Below are 20,429 nucleotides of genomic sequence, written 5' to 3'. Positions count from 1 at the left end.
TAGAGCCGTCTTACGTGTACATCTTCCATCGGTAATATAAACGGAAAATCAGGAACATTTTAGTTAATTCTAATGAAAACACATTGATTTTTATCATTTGTATTGGAAGCAACATCTTTATACATCTTTTCTAGGGTCTAAAAAATACGAAACGTCGCTCTATGATTCGAAGTTAAAATCCTCAAATTTGGTATAATAATGACTTTTTTCACGTTTTTCATGTAGTTTGATATTACGTATATATATTCATTTTTACCAATATTTCGATACTATTTCATGTAGTATCACGATATGTGCTTTGGCCTTCATATCTCAGATTTTCGCATAAAATTGCATTTTAAGCAAGATTTCTTGCATTTTGTTTCGTACTAAAAATCATCGAATTCAGCAATATTTTGACGTTTATCATCCCCTTTTCCTTTATGTGATATAAACAAAATATCATCGAATTAGGCAATATTTTGCTGTTTTTCCACGTTTTTGTGAACTTTCAGTTTATTGCTCTTAATTCATTAAAAAACGATAAAAATTATGCAAACACATAATTGATTAGAAATTAACCTTAAAAACTTAATTTTCAATCAACTATTTGTTTCTCGTTAAAATACTGAGTAAGATATTGGAAAGGGGAGAAGTTCTGTTTTTATTGCATATATCGAAGTTTCAGCCGGATTAGAGCGGTTTTACGTGTACATCTTCCATCGGTAATATAAACGGAAAATCAGGAACATTTTAGTTAATTCTAATGAAAACACATTGATTTTTATCATTTGTATTTCAAACAACATTGTCATACGTCATTTCTAGGGTCTAAAAAATACGAAACGTCGCTCTATGATTCGAAGTTAAAATCCTCAAATTTGGTATAATAATGAATTTTTTCTCGTTTTTCATGTAGTTTGATATTACGTATATTTATTCATTTTTACCAATATTTCGATACTATTTCATGTAGTATCACGATATGTGCTTTGGCCTTCAAATCTCAGATTTTCGCATAAAATTGCATTTTAAGCACGTTTTCTTGCATTTTGTTTCGTACTAAAAATCATCGAATTCAGCAATATTTTGACGTTTATCATCCCCTTTTCCTTTATGTGATATAAACAAAATATCATCGAATTAGACAATATTTTACTTTTTTTCCATGTTTTTGTGAACTTTCAGTTTATTGCTCTTAATTCATTAAAAATACGATAAAAATTATGCAAACACATAATTGATTAGAAATTAACCTTGAACACTTAATTTTCAATCAACTATTTGTTTCTCGTTAAAATACTGAGTAAGATATTGGAAAGGGGAGAAGTTCTGTTTTTATTGCATATATCGACGTTTCAGCCGGATTAGAGCGGTTTTACGTGTACATCTTCAATCGGTAATATAAACGGAAAATCAGGAACATTTTAGTTAATTCTAATGAAAACACATTGATTTTTATCATTTGTATTTCAAACAACATTGTCATATGTCTTTTCTTGGATCTAAATAATACGAAACCTCGCTCTATGATTTGAAGTTAAAATCCTCAAATATGGTATTATAGTGACTTTTTTCACGTTATTCATGTAGTTTGATTTTACGTATATATATTCGTTTTTACCAATATTTCGATACTACTTCATATTTTCTCACGATATGTGATTTGGCCTTCAAATCTCAGAATTTTCAAATTTTGCATTTTAAGCAAGTTTTCTTGCATTTTCTTTTGTACTAAAAATCATCGAATTTAGCAATATTTTGACCTTTATCATCCCCTTTTCCTTTATGTGATTTAAACAAAATATCATCGAATTAGGCAATATTTTGCCTTTTTTCCACGTTTTTGTGAATTTTCAGTTTATTGTTATTAATTCATTAAATATACGATAAAAATTATGCAAACACATAATTGATCAGAAAATTACCTTAAATACTTCATTTTCAATCATCTATTTGTTTTTCGTTAAAATACTGAGTAAGATCTTGGAAAGGGGAGAAGTTCTGTTTTTATTGCATATATCGACGTTTCAGCCGGTATAGAGCGGTTTTACGTGTACATCTTCTATCGGTAATATAAACGGAATATCAGGAACATTTTAGTTAATTCTAATGAAAACACATTGATTTTTATCATTTGCATTTCAAACAACATTGTCATATGTCTTTTCTTGGATCTAAATAATACGAAACCTCGCTCTATCATTTGAAGTTAAAATCCTCAAATATGGTAATATAGTGACTTTTTTCACGTTATTCATGTAGTTTGATTTTACGTATATATATTCGTTTTTACCAATATTTCGATACTACTTCATGTTTTCTCACGATATGTGATTTGAACTTCAAATCTCAGAATTGTCAAATTTTGCATTTTTAAGCAACTTTTCTTGCATTTTCTTTTGTACTAAAAATCATCGAATTTAGCAATATTTTGACCTTTATCATCCCCTTTTCCTTTATGTGATTTAAACAAAATATTATCGAATTAGGCAATATTTTGCCGTTTTTCCACGTTTTTGTGAATTTTCAGTTTATTGTTATTAATTCATTAAATATACGATAAAAAATTATGCAAACACATAATTGATCAGAAAATAACCTTAAATACTTCATTTTCAATCATCTATTTGTTTCTCGTTAAAATACTGAGTAAGATATTGAAAAGGGGAGAAGTTCATTTTTTATTGCATATATCGACGTTTCAGCCGGATTAGAGCCGTTTTACGTGTACATCTTCCATCGGTAATATAAACGGAAAATCAGGAACATTTTAGTTAATTCTAATGAAAACACATTGATTTTTGTCATTTGTATTGGAAGCAACATCTTTATACATCTTTTCTAGGGTCTAAAAAATACGAAACGTCGCTCTATGATTCGAAGTTAAAATACTCAAATTTGGTATAATAATGACTTTTTTCACGTTTTTCATGTAGTTTGATATTACGTATATTTATTCATTTTTACCAATATTTCGATACTATTTCATGTAGTATCACGATATGTGCTTTGGCCTTCATATCTCAGATTTTCGCATAAAATTGCATTTTAAGCAAGTTTTCTTGCATTTTGTTTCGTACTAAAAATCATCGAATTCAGCAATATTTTGACGTTTATCATCCCCTTTTCCTTTATGTGATATAAACAAAATATCATCGAATTAGGCAATATTTTGCTGTTTTTCCACGTTTTAGTGAACTTTCAGTTTATTGCTCTTAATTCATTAAAAAAACGATAAAAATTATGCAAACACATAATTGATTAGAAATTAACCTTAAAAACTTAATTTTCAATCAACTATTTGTTTCTCGTTAAAATACTGAGTAAGATATTGGAAAGGGGAGAAGTTCTGTTTTTATTGCATATATCGACGTTTCAGCCGGATTAGAGCGGTTTTACGTGTACATCTTCCATCGGTAATATAAACGGAAAATCAGGAACATTTTAGTTAATTCTGATGAAAACACATTGATTTTTATCATTTGTATTTGAAGCAACATTGTCATATGTCTTTTCTTGGATCTAAATAATACGAAACCTCGCTCTATGATTTGAAGTTAAAATCCTCAAATATGGTAATATAGTGACTTTTTTCACGTTATTCATGTAGTTTGATTTTACGTATATATATTCGTTTTTACCAATATTTCTATACTACTTCATGTTTCATCACGATATGTGATTTGGCCTTCAAATCTCAGAATTTTCAAATTTTGCATTTTAAGCAAGTTTTCTTGCATTTTCTTTTGTACTAAAAATCATCGAATTTAGCAATATTTTGACCTTTATCATCCCTTTTTCCTTTATGTGATTTAAACAAAATATCATCGAATTAGGCAATATTTTGCTGTTTTTTCCACGTTTTTGTGAATTTTCAGTTTATTGTTATTAATTCATTAAATATACGATAAAAATTATGCAAACACATAATTGATCAGAAAATTACCTTAAATACTTCATTTTCAATCATCTATTTGTTTCTCGTTAAAATACTGAGCAAGATATTGAAAAGGGGAGAAGTTCTGTTTTTATTGCATATATCGACGTTTCAGCCGGATTAGAGCCGTTTTACGTGTACATCTTCCATCGGTAATATAAACGGAAAATCAGGAACATTTTAGTTAATTCTAATGAAAACACATTGATTTTTATCATTTGTATTGGAAGCAACATCTTTATACGTCTTTTCTAGGGTCTAAAAATTACGAAACGTCGCCCTATGATTCGAAGTTATAATCCTCAAATTTGGTATAATAATGACTTTTTTCACGTTTTTCATGTAGTTTGATATTACGTATATATATTCATTTTTACCAATATTTCGGTACTATTTCATGTAGTATCACGATATGTGCTTTGGCCTTCAAATCTCAGATTTTCGCATAAAATTGCATTTTAAGCAAGTTTTCTTGCATTTTGCTTCGTACTAAAAATCATCGAATTCAGCAATATTTTGACGTTTATCATCCCCTTTTCCTTTATGTGATATAAACAAAATATCATCGAATTAGGCAATATTTTGCCGTTTTTCCACGTTTTTGTGAATTTTCAGTTTATTGTTATTAATTCATTAAATATACGATAAAAATTATGCAAACACATAATTGATCAGAAAATTACCTTAAATACTTCATTTTCAATCATCTATTTGTTTTTCGTTAAAATACTGAGTAAGATATTGGAAAGGGGAGAAGTTCTGTTTTTATTGCATATATCGACGTTTCAGCCGGTATAGAGCGGTTTTACGTGTACATCTTCTATCGGTAATATAAACGGAATATCAGGAACATTTTAGTTAATTCTAATGAAAACACATTGATTTTTATCATTTGCATTTCAAACAACATTGTCATATGTCTTTTCTTGGATCTAAATAATACGAAACCTCGCTCTATCATTTGAAGTTAAAATCCTCAAATATGGTAATATAGTGACTTTTTTCACGTTATTCATGTAGTTTGATTTTACGTATATATATTCGTTTTTACCAATATTTCGATACTACTTCATGTTTTCTCACGATATGTGATTTGAACTTCAAATCTCAGAATTGTCAAATTTTGCATTTTTAAGCAACTTTTCTTGCATTTTCTTTTGTACTAAAAATCATCGAATTTAGCAATATTTTGACCTTTATCATCCCCTTTTCCTTTATGTGATTTAAACAAAATATTATCGAATTAGGCAATATTTTGCCGTTTTTCCACGTTTTTGTGAATTTTCAGTTTATTGTTATTAATTCATTAAATATACGATAAAAAATTATGCAAACACATAATTGATCAGAAAATAACCTTAAATACTTCATTTTCAATCATCTATTTGTTTCTCGTTAAAATACTGAGTAAGATATTGAAAAGGGGAGAAGTTCATTTTTTATTGCATATATCGACGTTTCAGCCGGATTAGAGCCGTTTTACGTGTACATCTTCCATCGGTAATATAAACGGAAAATCAGGAACATTTTAGTTAATTCTAATGAAAACACATTGATTTTTGTCATTTGTATTGGAAGCAACATCTTTATACATCTTTTCTAGGGTCTAAAAAATACGAAACGTCGCTCTATGATTCGAAGTTAAAATCCTCAAATTTGGTATAATAATGACTTTTTTCACGTTTTTCATGTAGTTTGATATTACGTATATATATTCATTTTTACCAATATTTCGATACTATTTCATGTAGTATCACGATATGTGCTTTGGCCTTCATATCTCAGATTTTCGCATAAAATTGCATTTTAAGCAAGTTTTCTTGCATTTTGTTTCGTACTAAAAATCATCGAATTCAGCAATATTTTGACGTTTATCATCCCCTTTTCCTTTATGTGATATAAACAAAATATCATCGAATTAGGCAATATTTTGCTGTTTTTCCACGTTTTAGTGAACTTTCAGTTTATTGCTCTTAATTCATTAAAAAAACGATAAAAATTATGCAAACACATAATTGATTAGAAATTAACCTTAAAAACTTAATTTTCAATCAACTATTTGTTTCTCGTTAAAATACTGAGTAAGATATTGGAAAGGGGAGAAGTTCTGTTTTTATTGCATATATCGACGTTTCAGCCGGATTAGAGCGGTTTTACGTGTACATCTTCCATCGGTAATATAAACGGAAAATCAGGAACATTTTAGTTAATTCTGATGAAAACACATTGATTTTTATCATTTGTATTTGAAGCAACATTGTCATATGTCTTTTCTTGGATCTAAATAATACGAAACCTCGCTCTATGATTTGAAGTTAAAATCCTCAAATATGGTAATATAGTGACTTTTTTCACGTTATTCATGTAGTTTGATTTTACGTATATATATTCGTTTTTACCAATATTTCTATACTACTTCATGTTTCATCACGATATGTGATTTGGCCTTCAAATCTCAGAATTTTCAAATTTTGCATATAAAGCAAGTTTTCTTGCATTTTCTTTTGTACTAAAAATCATCGAATTTAGCAATATTTTGACCTTTATCATCCCCTTTTCCTTTATGTGATTTAAACAAAATATTATCGAATTAGGCAATATTTTGCCGTTTTTCCACGTTTTTGTGAATTTTCGGTTTATTGTTATTAATTCATTAAAAATACGATAAAAATTATGCAAACACATAATTGATCAGAAAATAACCTTAAATACTTCATTTTCAATCATCTGTTTGTTTCTCGTTAAAATACTGAGTAAGATATTGAAAAGGGGAGAAGTTCTGTTTTTATTGCATATATCGACGTTTCAGCCGGATTAGAGCGGTTTTACGTGTACATCTTCCATCGGTAATATAAACGGAAAATCAGGAACATTTTAGTTAATTCTAATGAAAACACATTGATTTTTATCATTTGTATTGGAAGCAACATCTTTATACGTCTTTTCTAGGGTCAAAAAAATACGAAACGTCGCTCTATGATTCGAAGTTAAAATCCTCAAATTTGGTATAATAATGACTTTTTCACGTTTTTCATGTAGTTTGATATTACGTATATATATTCATTTTTACCAATATTTCGATACTATTTCATGTAGTATCACGATATGTGCTTTGGCCTTCAAATCTCAGATTTTCGCATAAAATTGCATTTTAAGCAAGTTTTCTTGCATTTTGCTTCGTACTAAAAATCATCGAATTCAGCAATATTTTGACGTTTATCATCCCCTTTTCCTTTATGTGATATAAACAAAATATCATCGAATTAGGCAATATTTTGCTGTTTTTCCACGTTTTTGTGAACTTTCAGTTTATTGCTCTTAATTCATTAAAAATACGATAAAAATTATGCAAACACATAATTGATTAGAAATTAACCTTAAACACTTAATTTTCAATCAACTATTTGTTTCTCGTTAAAATACTGAGTAAGATATTGGAAAGGGGAGAAGTTCTGTTTTTATTGCATATATCGATGTTTCAGCCGGATTAGAGCGGTTTTACGTGTACATCTTCCATCGGTAATATAAACGGAAAATCAGGAACATTTTAGTTAATTCTAATGAAAACACATTGATTTTTATCATTTGTATTTCAAACAACATTGTCATATGTCTTTTCTTGGATCTAAATAATACGAAACCTCGCTCTATGATTTGAAGTTAAAATCCTCAAATATGGTAATATAGTGACTTTTTTCACGTTATTCATGTAGTTTGATTTTACGTATATATATTCGTTTCTACCAATATTTCGATACTACTTCATGTTTTCTTACGATATGTGATTTGGCCTTCAAATGTCAGAATTTTCAAATTTTGCATTTTTAAGCAAGTTTTCTTGCATTTTCTTTTGTAATAAATATCATCGAATTTAGCAATATTTTGACCTTTATCATCCTCTTTTCCTTTATGTGATTTAAACAAAATATTATCGAATTAGGCAATATTTTGCCGTTTTTCCACGTTTTTGTCAATTTTCGGTTTATTGTTATTAATTCATTAAAAATACGATAAAAATTATGCAAACACATAATTGATCAGAAAATAACCTTAAATACTTCATTTTCAATCATCTATTTGTTTCTCGTTAAAATACTGAGTAAGATATTGAAAAGGGGAGAAGTTCTGTTTTTATTGCATATATCGACGTTTCAGCCGGATTAGAGCGGTTTTACGTGTACATCTTCCATCGGTAATATAAACGGAAAATCAGGAACATTTTAGTTAATTCTAATGAAAACACATTGATTTTTATCATTTGTATTGGAAGCAACATCTTTATACGTCTTTTCTAGGGTCAAAAAAATACGATACGTCGCTCTATGATTCGAAGTTAAAATCCTCAAATTTGGTATAATAATGACTTTTTCACGTTTTTCATGTAGTTTGATATTACGTATATATATTCATTTTTACCAATATTTCGATACTATTTCATGTAGTATCACGATATGTGCTTTGGCCTTCAAATCTCAGATTTTCGCATAAAATTGCATTTTAAGCAAGTTTTCTTGCATTTTGCTTCGTACTAAAAAACATCGAATTTAGCAATATTTTGACCTTTATCATCCCCTTTTCCTTCATGTGATATAAACAAAATATTATCGAATTAGGCAATATTTTGCCGTTTTTCCACGTTTTTGTGAATTTTCAGTTTATTGTTATTAATTCATTAAATATACGATAAAAATTATGCGAACACATAATTGATCAGAAAATTACCTTAAATACTTCATTTTCAATCATCTATTTGTTTCTCGTTAAAATACTGAGTAAGATATTGGAAAGGGGAGAAGTTCTGTTTTTATTACATATATCGACGTTTCAGCCGGATTAGAGCGGTTTTACGTGTACATCTTCCATCGGTAATATAAACGGAAAATCAGGAACATTTTAGTTAATTCTAATGAAAACACATTGATTTTTATCATTTGTATTTCAAACAACATTGTCATACGTCATTTCTAGGGTCTAAAAAATACGAAACGTCGCTCTATGATTCGAAGTTAAAATCCTCAAATTTGGTATAATAATGAATTTTTTCTCGTTTTTCATGTAGTTTGATATTACGTATATTTATTCATTTTTACCAATATTTCGATACTATTTCATGTAGTATCACGATATGTGCTTTGGCCTTCAAATCTCAGATTTTCGCATAAAATTGCATTTTAAGCACGTTTTCTTGCATTTTGTTTCGTACTAAAAATCATCGAATTCAGCAATATTTTGACGTTTATCATCCCCTTTTCCTTTATGTGATATAAACAAAATATCATCGAATTAGACAATATTTTACTTTTTTTCCATGTTTTTGTGAACTTTCAGTTTATTGCTCTTAATTCATTAAAAATACGATAAAAATTATGCAAACACATAATTGATTAGAAATTAACCTTGAACACTTAATTTTCAATCAACTATTTGTTTCTCGTTAAAATACTGAGTAAGATATTGGAAAGGGGAGAAGTTCTGTTTTTATTGCATATATCGACGTTTCAGCCGGATTAGAGCGGTTTTACGTGTACATCTTCAATCGGTAATATAAACGGAAAATCAGGAACATTTTAGTTAATTCTAATGAAAACACATTGATTTTTATCATTTGTATTTCAAACAACATTGTCATATGTCTTTTCTTGGATCTAAATAATACGAAACCTCGCTCTATGATTTGAAGTTAAAATCCTCAAATATGGTATTATAGTGACTTTTTTCACGTTATTCATGTAGTTTGATTTTACGTATATATATTCGTTTTTACCAATATTTCGATACTACTTCATATTTTCTCACGATATGTGATTTGGCCTTCAAATCTCAGAATTTTCAAATTTTGCATTTTAAGCAAGTTTTCTTGCATTTTCTTTTGTACTAAAAATCATCGAATTTAGCAATATTTTGACCTTTATCATCCCCTTTTCCTTTATGTGATTTAAACAAAATATCATCGAATTAGGCAATATTTTGCCGTTTTTCCACGTTTTTGTGAATTTTCAGTTTATTGTTATTAATTCATTAAATATACGATAAAAATTATGCAAACACATAATTGATCAGAAAATTACCTTAAATACTTCATTTTCAATCATCTATTTGTTTTTCGTTAAAATACTGAGTAAGATCTTGGAAAGGGGAGAAGTTCTGTTTTTATTGCATATATCGACGTTTCAGCCGGTATAGAGCGGTTTTACGTGTACATCTTCTATCGGTAATATAAACGGAATATCAGGAACATTTTAGTTAATTCTAATGAAAACACATTGATTTTTATCATTTGCATTTCAAACAACATTGTCATATGTCTTTTCTTGGATCTAAATAATACGAAACCTCGCTCTATCATTTGAAGTTAAAATCCTCAAATATGGTAATATAGTGACTTTTTTCACGTTATTCATGTAGTTTGATTTTACGTATATATATTCGTTTTTACCAATATTTCGATACTACTTCATGTTTTCTCACGATATGTGATTTGAACTTCAAATCTCAGAATTGTCAAATTTTGCATTTTTAAGCAACTTTTCTTGCATTTTCTTTTGTACTAAAAATCATCGAATTTAGCAATATTTTGACCTTTATCATCCCCTTTTCCTTTATGTGATTTAAACAAAATATTATCGAATTAGGCAATATTTTGCCGTTTTTCCACGTTTTTGTGAATTTTCAGTTTATTGTTATTAATTCATTAAATATACGATAAAAAATTATGCAAACACATAATTGATCAGAAAATAACCTTAAATACTTCATTTTCAATCATCTATTTGTTTCTCGTTAAAATACTGAGTAAGATATTGAAAAGGGGAGAAGTTCATTTTTTATTGCATATATCGACGTTTCAGCCGGATTAGAGCCGTTTTACGTGTACATCTTCCATCGGTAATATAAACGGAAAATCAGGAACATTTTAGTTAATTCTAATGAAAACACATTGATTTTTGTCATTTGTATTGGAAGCAACATCTTTATACATCTTTTCTAGGGTCTAAAAAATACGAAACGTCGCTCTATGATTCGAAGTTAAAATACTCAAATTTGGTATAATAATGACTTTTTTCACGTTTTTCATGTAGTTTGATATTACGTATATTTATTCATTTTTACCAATATTTCGATACTATTTCATGTAGTATCACGATATGTGCTTTGGCCTTCATATCTCAGATTTTCGCATAAAATTGCATTTTAAGCAAGTTTTCTTGCATTTTGTTTCGTACTAAAAATCATCGAATTCAGCAATATTTTGACGTTTATCATCCCCTTTTCCTTTATGTGATATAAACAAAATATCATCGAATTAGGCAATATTTTGCTGTTTTTCCACGTTTTAGTGAACTTTCAGTTTATTGCTCTTAATTCATTAAAAAAACGATAAAAATTATGCAAACACATAATTGATTAGAAATTAACCTTAAAAACTTAATTTTCAATCAACTATTTGTTTCTCGTTAAAATACTGAGTAAGATATTGGAAAGGGGAGAAGTTCTGTTTTTATTGCATATATCGACGTTTCAGCCGGATTAGAGCGGTTTTACGTGTACATCTTCCATCGGTAATATAAACGGAAAATCAGGAACATTTTAGTTAATTCTGATGAAAACACATTGATTTTTATCATTTGTATTTGAAGCAACATTGTCATATGTCTTTTCTTGGATCTAAATAATACGAAACCTCGCTCTATGATTTGAAGTTAAAATCCTCAAATATGGTAATATAGTGACTTTTTTCACGTTATTCATGTAGTTTGATTTTACGTATATATATTCGTTTTTACCAATATTTCTATACTACTTCATGTTTCATCACGATATGTGATTTGGCCTTCAAATCTCAGAATTTTCAAATTTTGCATTTTAAGCAAGTTTTCTTGCATTTTCTTTTGTACTAAAAATCATCGAATTTAGCAATATTTTGACCTTTATCATCCCTTTTTCCTTTATGTGATTTAAACAAAATATCATCGAATTAGGCAATATTTTGCTGTTTTTTCCACGTTTTTGTGAATTTTCAGTTTATTGTTATTAATTCATTAAATATACGATAAAAATTATGCAAACACATAATTGATCAGAAAATTACCTTAAATACTTCATTTTCAATCATCTATTTGTTTCTCGTTAAAATACTGAGCAAGATATTGAAAAGGGGAGAAGTTCTGTTTTTATTGCATATATCGACGTTTCAGCCGGATTAGAGCCGTTTTACGTGTACATCTTCCATCGGTAATATAAACGGAAAATCAGGAACATTTTAGTTAATTCTAATGAAAACACATTGATTTTTATCATTTGTATTGGAAGCAACATCTTTATACGTCTTTTCTAGGGTCTAAAAATTACGAAACGTCGCCCTATGATTCGAAGTTATAATCCTCAAATTTGGTATAATAATGACTTTTTTCACGTTTTTCATGTAGTTTGATATTACGTATATATATTCATTTTTACCAATATTTCGGTACTATTTCATGTAGTATCACGATATGTGCTTTGGCCTTCAAATCTCAGATTTTCGCATAAAATTGCATTTTAAGCAAGTTTTCTTGCATTTTGCTTCGTACTAAAAATCATCGAATTCAGCAATATTTTGACGTTTATCATCCCCTTTTCCTTTATGTGATATAAACAAAATATCATCGAATTAGGCAATATTTTGCCGTTTTTCCACGTTTTTGTGAATTTTCAGTTTATTGTTATTAATTCATTAAATATACGATAAAAATTATGCAAACACATAATTGATCAGAAAATTACCTTAAATACTTCATTTTCAATCATCTATTTGTTTTTCGTTAAAATACTGAGTAAGATATTGGAAAGGGGAGAAGTTCTGTTTTTATTGCATATATCGACGTTTCAGCCGGTATAGAGCGGTTTTACGTGTACATCTTCTATCGGTAATATAAACGGAATATCAGGAACATTTTAGTTAATTCTAATGAAAACACATTGATTTTTATCATTTGCATTTCAAACAACATTGTCATATGTCTTTTCTTGGATCTAAATAATACGAAACCTCGCTCTATCATTTGAAGTTAAAATCCTCAAATATGGTAATATAGTGACTTTTTTCACGTTATTCATGTAGTTTGATTTTACGTATATATATTCGTTTTTACCAATATTTCGATACTACTTCATGTTTTCTCACGATATGTGATTTGAACTTCAAATCTCAGAATTGTCAAATTTTGCATTTTTAAGCAACTTTTCTTGCATTTTCTTTTGTACTAAAAATCATCGAATTTAGCAATATTTTGACCTTTATCATCCCCTTTTCCTTTATGTGATTTAAACAAAATATTATCGAATTAGGCAATATTTTGCCGTTTTTCCACGTTTTTGTGAATTTTCAGTTTATTGTTATTAATTCATTAAATATACGATAAAAAATTATGCAAACACATAATTGATCAGAAAATAACCTTAAATACTTCATTTTCAATCATCTATTTGTTTCTCGTTAAAATACTGAGTAAGATATTGAAAAGGGGAGAAGTTCATTTTTTATTGCATATATCGACGTTTCAGCCGGATTAGAGCCGTTTTACGTGTACATCTTCCATCGGTAATATAAACGGAAAATCAGGAACATTTTAGTTAATTCTAATGAAAACACATTGATTTTTGTCATTTGTATTGGAAGCAACATCTTTATACATCTTTTCTAGGGTCTAAAAAATACGAAACGTCGCTCTATGATTCGAAGTTAAAATCCTCAAATTTGGTATAATAATGACTTTTTTCACGTTTTTCATGTAGTTTGATATTACGTATATATATTCATTTTTACCAATATTTCGATACTATTTCATGTAGTATCACGATATGTGCTTTGGCCTTCATATCTCAGATTTTCGCATAAAATTGCATTTTAAGCAAGTTTTCTTGCATTTTGTTTCGTACTAAAAATCATCGAATTCAGCAATATTTTGACGTTTATCATCCCCTTTTCCTTTATGTGATATAAACAAAATATCATCGAATTAGGCAATATTTTGCTGTTTTTCCACGTTTTAGTGAACTTTCAGTTTATTGCTCTTAATTCATTAAAAAAACGATAAAAATTATGCAAACACATAATTGATTAGAAATTAACCTTAAAAACTTAATTTTCAATCAACTATTTGTTTCTCGTTAAAATACTGAGTAAGATATTGGAAAGGGGAGAAGTTCTGTTTTTATTGCATATATCGACGTTTCAGCCGGATTAGAGCGGTTTTACGTGTACATCTTCCATCGGTAATATAAACGGAAAATCAGGAACATTTTAGTTAATTCTGATGAAAACACATTGATTTTTATCATTTGTATTTGAAGCAACATTGTCATATGTCTTTTCTTGGATCTAAATAATACGAAACCTCGCTCTATGATTTGAAGTTAAAATCCTCAAATATGGTAATATAGTGACTTTTTTCACGTTATTCATGTAGTTTGATTTTACGTATATATATTCGTTTTTACCAATATTTCTATACTACTTCATGTTTCATCACGATATGTGATTTGGCCTTCAAATCTCAGAATTTTCAAATTTTGCATATAAAGCAAGTTTTCTTGCATTTTCTTTTGTACTAAAAATCATCGAATTTAGCAATATTTTGACCTTTATCATCCTCTTTTCCTTTATGTGATTTAAACAAAATATTATCGAATTAGGCAATATTTTGCCGTTTTTCCACGTTTTTGTGAATTTTCGGTTTATTGTTATTAATTCATTAAAAATACGATAAAAATTATGCAAACACATAATTGATCAGAAAATAACCTTAAATACTTCATTTTCAATCATCTATTTGTTTCTCGTTAAAATACTGAGTAAGATATTGAAAAGGGGAGAAGTTCTGTTTTTATTGCATATATCGACGTTTCAGCCGGATTAGAGCGGTTTTACGTGTACATCTTCCATCGGTAATATAAACGGAAAATCAGGAACATTTTAGTTAATTCTAATGAAAACACATTGATTTTTATCATTTGTATTGGAAGCAACATCTTTATACGTCTTTTCTAGGGTCAAAAAAATACGAAACGTCGCTCTATGATTCGAAGTTAAAATCCTCAAATTTGGTATAATAATGACTTTTTCACGTTTTTCATGTAGTTTGATATTACGTATATATATTCATTTTTACCAATATTTCGATACTATTTCATGTAGTATCACGATATGTGCTTTGGCCTTCAAATCTCAGATTTTCGCATAAAATTGCATTTTAAGCAAGTTTTCTTGCATTTTGCTTCGTACTAAAAATCATCGAATTCAGCAATATTTTGACGTTTATCATCCCCTTTTCCTTTATGTGATATAAACAAAATATCATCGAATTAGGCAATATTTTGCTGTTTTTCCACGTTTTTGTGAACTTTCAGTTTATTGCTCTTAATTCATTAAAAATACGATAAAAATTATGCAAACACATAATTGATTAGAAATTAACCTTAAACACTTAATTTTCAATCAACTATTTGTTTCTCGTTAAAATACTGAGTAAGATATTGGAAAGGGGAGAAGTTCTGTTTTTATTGCATATATCGATGTTTCAGCCGGATTAGAGCGGTTTTACGTGTACATCTTCCATCGGTAATATAAACGGAAAATCAGGAACATTTTAGTTAATTCTAATGAAAACACATTGATTTTTATCATTTGTATTTCAAACAACATTGTCATATGTCTTTTCTTGGATCTAAATAATACGAAACCTCGCTCTATGATTTGAAGTTAAAATCCTCAAATATGGTAATATAGTGACTTTTTTCACGTTATTCATGTAGTTTGATTTTACGTATATATATTCGTTTCTACCAATATTTCGATACTACTTCATGTTTTCTTACGATATGTGATTTGGCCTTCAAATGTCAGAATTTTCAAATTTTGCATTTTTAAGCAAGTTTTCTTGCATTTTCTTTTGTAATAAATATCATCGAATTTAGCAATATTTTGACCTTTATCATCCTCTTTTCCTTTATGTGATTTAAACAAAATATTATCGAATTAGGCAATATTTTGCCGTTTTTCCACGTTTTTGTCAATTTTCGGTTTATTGTTATTAATTCATTAAAAATACGATAAAAATTATGCAAACACATAATTGATCAGAAAATAACCTTAAATACTTCATTTTCAATCATCTATTTGTTTCTCGTTAAAATACTGAGTAAGATATTGAAAAGGGGAGAAGTTCTGTTTTTATTGCATATATCGACGTTTCAGCCGGATTAGAGCGGTTTTACGTGTACATCTTCCATCGGTAATATAAACGGAAAATCAGGAACATTTTAGTTAATTCTAATGAAAACACATTGATTTTTATCATTTGTATTGGAAGCAACATCTTTATACGTCTTTTCTAGGGTCAAAAAAATACGAAACGTCGCTCTATGATTCGAAGTTAAAATCCTCAAATTTGGTATAATAATGACTTTTTCACGTTTTTCATGTAGTTTGATATTACGTATATATATTCATTTTTACCAATATTTCGATACTATTTCATGTAGTATCACGATATGTGCTTTGGCCTTCAAATCTCAGATTTTCGCATAAAATTGCATTTTAAGCAAGTTTTCTTGCATTTTGCTTCGTACTAAAAAACATCGAATTTAGCAATATTTTGACCTTTATCATCCCCTTTTCCTTCATGTGATATAAACAAAATATTATCGAATTAGGCAATATTTTGCCGTTTTTCCACGTTTTTGTGAATTTTCAGTTTATTGTTATTAATTCATTAAATATACGATAAAAATTATGCGAACACATAATTGATCAGAAAATTACCTTAAATACTTCATTTTCAATCATCTATTTGTTTCTCGTTAAAATACTGAGTAAGATATTGGAAAGGGGAGAAGTTCTGTTTTTATTACATATATCGACGTTTCAGCCGGATTAGAGCGGTTTTACGTGTACATCTTCCATCGGTAATATAAACGGAAAATCAGGAACATTAGTTAATTCTAATGAAAACACATTGATTTTTATCATTTGTATTTGAAACAACATGGTCATATGTCTTTTCTTGGATCTAAATAATACGAAACCTCGCTCTATGATTTGAAGTTAAAATCCTCAAATATGGTAATATAGTGACTTTTTCACGTTATTCATGTAGTTTGATTTTACGTATATATATTCGTTTTTACCAATATTTCTATACTACTTCATGTTTTCTCACGATATGTGATTTGGCCTTCAAATCTCAGAATTTTCAAATTTTGCATTTTAAGCAAGTTTTCTTGCATTTTCTTTTGTACTAAAAATCATCGAATTTAGCAATATTTTGACCTTTATCATCCCCTTTTCCTTTATGTGATTTAAACAAAATATCATCGAATTAGGCAATATTTTGCCGTTTTTCCACGTTTTTGTGAATTTTCAGTTTATTGTTATTAATTCATTAAATATACGATAAAAAGTATGCAAACACATAATTGATCAGAAAATTACCTTAAATACTTCATTTTCAATCATCTATTTGTTTCTCGTTAAAATACTGAGTAAGATATTGAAAAGGGGAGAAGTTCTGTTTTTATTGCATATATCGACGTTTCAGCCGGATTAGAGCGGTTTTACGTGTACATCTTCCATCGGTAATATAAACGGAAAATCAGGAACATTTTAGTTAATTCTAATGAAAACACATTGATTTTTATCATTTGTATTTCAAACAACATTGTCATATGTCTTTTCTTGAATCTAAATAATACGAAACCTCGCTCTATCATTTGAAGTTAATATCCTCAAATATGGTAATATAGTGACTTTTTTCACGTTATTCATGTAGTTTGATTTTACGTATATATATTCGTTTTTACCAATATTTCGATACTACTTCATGTTTTCTCACGATATGTGATTTGGCCTTCAAAGCTCAGAATTTTCAAATTTTGCATTTTTAAGCAACTTTTCTTGCATTTTCTTTTGTACTAAAAATCATCGAATTTAGCAATATTTTGACCTTTATCATCCCCTTTTCCTTTATGTGATTTAAACAAAATATTATCGAATTAGGCAATATTTTGCCGTTTTTCCACGTTTTTGTGAATTTTCAGTTTATTGTTATTAATTCATTAAATATACGATAAAAATTATGCAAACACATAATTGATCAGAAAATAACCTTAAATACTTCATTTTCAATCATCTATTTGTTTCTCGTTAAAATACTGAGTAAGATATTGAAAAGGGGAAAAGATCTGTTTTTATTGCATATATCGACGTTTCAGCCGGATTAGAGCCGTTTTACGTGTACATCTTCCATCGGTAATATAAACGGAAAATCAGGAACATTTTAGTTAATTCTAATGAAAACACATTGGTTTTTTTCATTTGTATTGGAAGCAACATCTTTATACGTCTTTTCTAGGGTCTAAAAATTACGAAACGTCGCCCTATGATTCGACGTTAAAATCCTCAAATTTGGTATAATAATGACTTTTTTCACGTTTTTCATGTAGTTTGATATTACGTATATATATTCATTTTTACCAATATTTCGGTACTATTTCATGTAGTATCACGATATGTGCTTTGGCCTTCAAATCTCAGATTTTCGCATAAAATTGCATTTTAAGCAAGTTTTCTTGCATTTTGCTTCGTACTAAAAATCATCGAATTCAGCAATATTTTGACGTTTATCATCCCCTTTTCCTTTATGTGATATAAACAAAATATCATCGAATTAGGCAATATTTTGCTGTTTTTCCACGTTTTTGTGAACTTTCAGTTTATTGCTCTTAATTCATTAAAAATACGATAAAAATTATGCAAACACATAATTGATTAGAAATTAACCTTAAACACTTAATTTTCAATCAACTATTTGTTTCTCGTTAAAATACTGAGTAAGATATTGGAAAGGGGGAGAAGTTCTGTTTTTATTGCATATATTGACGTTTCAGCCGGATTACAGCGGTTTTACGTGCACATCTTCAATCGGTAATATAAACGGAAAATCAGGAACATTTTAGTCAATTCTAATGAAAACACATTGATTTTTATCATTTGTATTTCAAACAACATTGTCATATGTCTTTTCTTGGATCTAAATAATACGAAACCTCGCTCTATGATTTGAAGTTAAAATCCTCAAATATGGTATTATAGTGACTTTTTTCACGTTATTCATGTAGTTTGATTTTACGTATATATATTCGTTTTTACCAATATTTCGATACTACTTCATGTTTTCTCACGATATGTGATTTGGCCTTCAAATCTCAGAATTTTCAAATTTTGCATTTTAAGCAAGTTTTCTTGCATTTTCTTTTGTACTAAAAATCATCGAATTTAGCAATATTTTGACCTTTATCATCCCCTTTTCCTTTATGTGATTTAAACAAAATATTATCGAATTAGGCAATATTTTGCCGTTTTTCCACGTTTTTGTGAATTTTCAGTTTATTGTTATTAATTCATTAAATATACGATAAAAATTATGCAAACACATAATTGATCAGAAAATAACCTTAAATACTTCATTTTCAATCATCTATTTGTTTCTCGTTAAAATACTGAGTAAGATATTGAAAAGGGGAGAAGTTCTGTTTTTATTGCATATATCGACGTTTCAGCCGGATTAGAGCGGTTTTACGTGTACATCTTCCATCGGTAATATAAACGGAAAATCAGGAACATTTTAGTTAATTCTAATGAAAACACATTGATTTTTATCATTTGTATTGGAAGCAACATCTTTATACGTCTTTTCTAGGGTCAAAAAAATACGAAACGTCGCTCTATGATTCGAAGTTAAAATCCTCAAATTTGGTATAATAATGACTTTTTCACGTTTTTCATGTAGTTTGATATTACGTATATATATTCATTTTTACCAATATTTCGATACTATTTCATGTAGTATCACGATATGTGCTTTGGCCTTCAAATCTCAGATTTTCGCATAAAATTGCATTTTAAGCAAGTTTTCTTACATTTTGCTTCGTACTAAAAAACATCGAATTTAGCAATATTTTGACCTTTATCATCCCCTTTTCCTTCATGTGATATAAACAAAATATTATCGAATTAGGCAATATTTTGCCGTTTTTCCACGTTTTTGTGAATTTTCAGTTTATTGTTATTAATTCATTAAATATACGATAAAAATTATGCGAACACATAATTGATCAGAAAATTACCTTAAATACTTCATTTTCAATCATCTATTTGTTTCTCGTTAAAATACTGAGTAAGATATTGGAAAGGGGAGAAGTTCTGTTTTTATTACATATATCGACGTTTCAGCCGGATTAGAGCGGTTTTACGTGTACATCTTCCATCGGTAATATAAACGGAAAATCAGGAACATTAGTTAATTCTAATGAAAACACATTGATTTTTATCATTTGTATTTGAAACAACATGGTCATATGTCTTTTCTTGGATCTAAATAATACGAAACCTCGCTCTATGATTTGAAGTTAAAATCCTCAAATATGGTAATATAGTGACTTTTTCACGTTATTCATGTAGTTTGATTTTACG

Source organism: Procambarus clarkii, unplaced genomic scaffold (assembly GCF_040958095.1).
Source record: "Procambarus clarkii isolate CNS0578487 unplaced genomic scaffold, FALCON_Pclarkii_2.0 HiC_scaffold_96, whole genome shotgun sequence".
NCBI lineage: Eukaryota > Metazoa > Arthropoda > Malacostraca > Decapoda > Cambaridae > Procambarus > Procambarus clarkii.
The sequence above is the reverse complement of the archived record's forward strand: the minus strand, read 5'-3'. Positions refer to the sequence as shown.